Source organism: Megascapheus bottae, chromosome 10 (genome assembly GCF_031878675.1).
Source record: "Megascapheus bottae isolate mThoBot1 chromosome 10, mThoBot2.hap1, whole genome shotgun sequence".
Lineage (NCBI taxonomy): Eukaryota > Metazoa > Chordata > Mammalia > Rodentia > Geomyidae > Megascapheus > Megascapheus bottae.
Genome location: NC_143518.1, coordinates 28206377 through 28211897, shown reverse-complemented (window position 1 = coordinate 28211897; position 5521 = coordinate 28206377).

Here is a 5521-nt window from a genome sequence, read left to right as displayed (position 1 = left end):
TTTCTGTTCTCTCTTTCCCCTTCTGTTCTCATGGCTCAGTTTTCTGACAGTGTTAGGGGCTGCAAGTCTTTGTGACAAGAGCCCACCTGCAATCACCAGCTTTCAATACAGATTCCTAATTCAATCTCTCAAAAATATGGCTTCTGGAGTGGGAGTTTGACCTGGTGGTAGAATGCTTGCCTAGCATGCACGAAGACCCAGGTTCAATTCCTCGGTACCACATACATAGAAGAAGCTGGAAGTGATGCTGAGGCTCAAGTAGTAGAGCTCTAGCCTTGAAAAAGCCCAAGGACAGTGCTCAGGCCTGAGTTCAAGCCTAGGACTGGCAAAAAAAAGTGTGGTTTCTCGGTTTGTCATGATTGGGTTACAACATTGTAACATCTCTCAAAAATATAATTATGGTAGCTAGTGATAAATTAGAAATATATATAATGTTTAAAAATCAAAAAATGGAAAAAAATCACACAGCGTGAAATTACTCAAAGTCAATGGATATGACTAGACTGATATAAAAATAGTAGTATTTTTAAGGTAGAAATTAAGAGATGATAAAGGATAGTTTATAATTTTTAAAGGGTCAGATTTTTTATCAGAATGTAAAATATCGAACAATCCCTTACAAGGTAGATTTAAACTACAAATATGGAAAGAGAGAGAGAGAGAGAGAGAGAGAGAGAGAGAGAGAGAGAGAGAGAGAGAGAGAGAGAGAGAGAGAGAACAAATTACTGAAATAAAATGAAGTCAGCGTGGTAGCATATGCCTATAAACACAGCACTTGGGAAATCCAAGCAGTAGAACTACAAGTTTCAGACCAGTCTGGGCTACATACATAGTGAGATCCTGTTTGAAACTTTTTAAATTAATTAAATGGAAATTTTATAAACATTTAAAAATGAGGATATTGGAAATAACTTTGTGTCAATAACTTAAGGTGACCAAAATCCATTCAAAATGCAGCTTAATAAAATCTGTGTTCAGTCTGTTTTAATGCTCTGTTCAATACCTTCAATAGAGCCACACATGCTGAAGGCTTAGATTTCCCCAACCTGCAGGGGTCTGGGGCCTGTCACACACTCTGCTGTCCCAGGATTCTCTGAAGTAGAGCATCTATCTCTGTTTTGGTTTGTCTAAGACCAAAGGGTGTCCCAAGACAGACTTTTAGTGGTAAAAATCAGGAAATTCCCAGAAATTTCTTCTACATCTTCTATCAGAGTCTGAATTTGTGGTACATAGACTTACATCTACATAAAAATAATAATTGCAAAATGTCTGCTCCAAATGATCAATATGCCTTACTTCTTTATATTCTTAGAGATTGTGCTCAATTTTTTTAATGCTAGCCACAAAGATTTTTGGATGTTCAGTACAGAAAGGAAAGTTAACCAGTCAGTGGAGAGGCAGGGTAATAGTAGAAAGACAGTAGACTGTCCTCCTAAAGAATAATCTTGTCAGAATAAGTTTGAAGTTCCTTTGATCTGAGGCAAGGATCGACATAGGGGAGTAGAAAGGGATTGATGATGGGAAATTACCTTTCGGGGACAGGATGCTGTGAATACTGAGAGCTGATCATCTGTAGAGTGTGATGCCACTGCAAATCTTGAAAACATCTTAGTTACTTTTGATATCTTCAATCTTAAAGTGAGAGAAGAAAATTAGAATGGTTGAAGTACTTGATAAGCATTATGGGAATGAAAAAATGAAATCTGTTGAGATTTTTTTAAGGAATGGGTTTTCCTTCTTTCCTTTTGGAAATGAGAGAATGAGATGAGGGGTGAGTTTGATCAGGGTATATTTTGTGTACATGTGGAAATGTTCAAGTGAAACCCCCTTTATATAACTAATGTGTGCTAATAAAACAGGAAAGACATAAAGTAAAATAATATAGTATAAAATATCTTCTCTGACCACAGTAAAATAAAACTAAAAGTCAGTAACAAAAAAAAGAACAACACAAAGACATTAAACATCATCCCTCTGAAAAACTACTGGGTGAAGAAATCAAAGAGGCCAGATATGGTAGTATATACTTATAACCCCCACACTTGTGAGACTGAGTCAAGAGGATCACGAATTCAAGGCTAACCTGGGCTCCATAGTACTAGGCCATTCTGCCTTTCAAAGCAAGATCTTGTCTCAAAATTTAAAATAAATTTTATTTATAAAAGGAAAAAGATCCAGGATTAGTGACTCAAATCTATAATCCCAGATACTCAGGAGGTAGCAATTGGTAGAATCACAGTTTGAGACCAGCCTGGACAAAAAAAAAAAAGATAGCAAGACAACTCATCTGAATGAAAAAAGAGATCCTAGTGGTTCACATACATCATTAGAGCCATACAGGAAGTTTAAGTAAAGTTTTGTGCTGTCGGCCAGTATGTGTCTAGATCCTACCTGAAAAGTAGTCTAAATTAAGCCAGACACTGGTGGCTCAATGGACTAATAAGTAATTAGATTGTAGCCATAATGAAAACTTTCTCATAAAAGAAAACACAGGACTTGATGGTTTCACTGCTGGATTCTATAAAGCATTTTAAATGAGTACTAAAGGATGAAGCAGTGCCAAACTTCTTATGAAGTCAGAATTACCCTGCTACCAAAACAAGCCCCCGGTATAACAACAAAAAGAACTACACAGATCTTTTTCCTTGATAACCATAGATGCAAACTGGGGTTCTAGGCCAGCCAAGACAAAAAATATTCTTATATTTGCCAGTAAGAGGCTAGGCATGGCTGTTATCCCCATTATGTGGGAAGTATATAGAGGAGGCTGGTGGTCCAGAGCAGCCCAGGCATAAATGTGATACCTCATTTTAAAAATACCTAAGATAGCTGAGTGTCAGTGGCTCCTAGCCACTCAGGAGGCTGAGCTCTGAGGATCCTGGTTCAAAGCCAGATCAGGAAGAGATTCACCTCCAATTAGCTGCTAGAAAGCTGGAAATGGAGCTGTGGCTCAAGTGGTCGAGTACTATTCTTGAGCAAAAGAGCTCAGGGACAGATTCTGAGTTCAAGATTGCTTCCCCCAAAAAACAATAAGACACTGAATTAAAACCTCAGTATCACTTACACACAAAAGAAACTCTAAAACGAAAAGTTGTTGAAAGAATGGCTTAAGTGGCAGAGTGCTTAAGCAAGCATAGGCTTTGAGTTAAAATTCCATTATTTGAAAGAAAGGAGAGAAAGAGGAAGGAAGGAAGAGAGGGAATGAGGAAAGGAATAAGGAAGGAAGGAAGGAAGGAAGGAAGGAAGGAAGGAAGGAAGGAAGGAAGGAAGGAAGGAAGGAGAAAAATGTAATATAAAATTGTATATAACAGCTGGGCACAGTGGCACATACCTGTAATCCTAGCTACTTAGGAGGCTGAGATTTGAAGATTGCAGTTCAAAGCCAGTCCAGGCACTAAAGACTGTGAGATTCTTATCTCTAACCACTAGAAAACTGGAAGTGGTGCTGTGGCTCAAGGGGTAGGACAGTAACCTTGAGCTGAAGAGCTCAGGGACAGTACCCAGGCCCAGGGGTAGGGCAGTAGCCTTGAGCAGAAGAGCTTAGGGACAGCTCCCAGGCCCAGAGTTCAAGCCCCATAACTGACAAAAAAAATTGAGTAAACATTGATTGATTGATAAATGAAGCACATATTTTAACTCTGGGCACTACATCCAACATTATACTAGCAGGAGATTACTTATCATTTCCTACATACATCATAGAACTACCATAGCTTTGTTTACCTTCTTGCCTACTTAGAATGTCTTTCATTCTTCTTTTTATTTTCTTGCCTGTCAAAATTCAGTTCATCTTTAGATCCTCTTTATATTAATTTTCCTCTTCTTCATTTGCAATATAACCATCCCAACCTCAGGCCTTTTTTAAAAATAAATAAATACATGGTAGCAAAGTCAATTTAGTCTATAGAACACTAAAAAACAAATGAACAGCTACTAAATGCTCTTTTGTCATTGACTTCTATAACAGCCCTATAATTCTGGCCTCTTCCAGTTTACAAATGCTGAAGCCAGTGTGGAGGGATCAAAGCATGTTCTCAATGTCACACCTGTGATCATTAGAGGTCTGAAAACTCAGATTCTCAGTTTCCAGAGATTTCTTTATCCCATGGAATAGCTTTGTGCCTGATGAAAGTTTTGCCACTTTTCTTTAGAAATCAAATGTTTGAGATCATCTAGTTTGAGATCATTTGATTCACAAATGAAGAAAACAGAGCAGAAAAGATCAAGAGCTTTGCCAACGAGTTTGTTTAGTGTCACTGGAATTGGATAGAGGTCTATAAAAACACATGTATGTAATTAAAACAAGGGATGTAAAGTCAACTTTACGCTTTTATAATAGAGTTTAGAATTAATGGGATAATGGATAGTCTTTAAAATTAAAATGTTGGCACATACCACAGGATGGGAGGGGGAGGAGGGTCAAAATGGAAAGCACAAATTTGGAGAAGGAATGACCATGAAAATTAATGACCCTCTATGACATTCATACAAATGCATTTGTGTTATGTGGGCTTTGCCAAGCATCTCTGTGAGCAAAAGACAAAATGAGTTTTTGACATTCTGATACAAAGTCCATGTGCCCTACATTAAAATGCTGAAGTTTTCAGTACTTTACTTCTCTCCTCCCTCTTATATCTGGCTCCCATCCCACAGCCTCTACCACACTGACTCAGGAAGTAGGCAATTTCCTGCCTTGGCTGAGCCGGATATTAAGACTTCTTTGTTCCCTTATCTCTATGAAATAACACCTTTCTGTAATACTCCAATGGCTAACTGACTCCTACTCAGAGTTACCTAAATGGTTCTCTGCTGTTCTTTAACATTAGTGCTCACTGCAGTAGAGCAAGTCATCCACATACTAACTGTAAAATGCCATGATGTGATACTCTGGATTACTCTAGGTTGTAGACATTCTAATATGAGAGTAAAGGAGATGTTTTTAGAAGTCTAAAATGCTAGTGAAACTGCCCACCCCAGGTGGCCCTACACATCACCCACAAACACACATTTACTAACCATGTATGGAAGTGTTCTGTCTGATGGGAACAGCTGATGCAATACAGTCATGTCACTACGAACTAAATTAAAATTTCTAGGCTCGGTAACATGGGCAGTTTGACTCTTCTCCTTGCAGGCAATATATAGAGAGATAATAACTGCTGACAAGCCCTTGCTACATCCCCTTGTATAGAGACACATGACGTATCGATCTGTACACAAAGGCTGTGTTCTCCATTTGACTGATGGCTAGTGATTCCATTCGCACATCCGCAGCTTGTCCCATTTCCAGGTTTCTTACATTTGTTGGAATGCGCTTAAGTCAATATTCCTACTCAACACTTCAAAGCCTTTTCAAAACATTTCACTTTCCCTGTAATGCATGCTCCTCATTCCAGCTTCTTCTGTTTTGGAGCTCTGATTCTAGGGTGAGCTAAAAACAGTTAAAGCATGATTATTAAGCACAGAAAACAAAATGTAGAAGTAAAAATGTAGGAAGCAAAATTTATCTTCCTTCTTCATG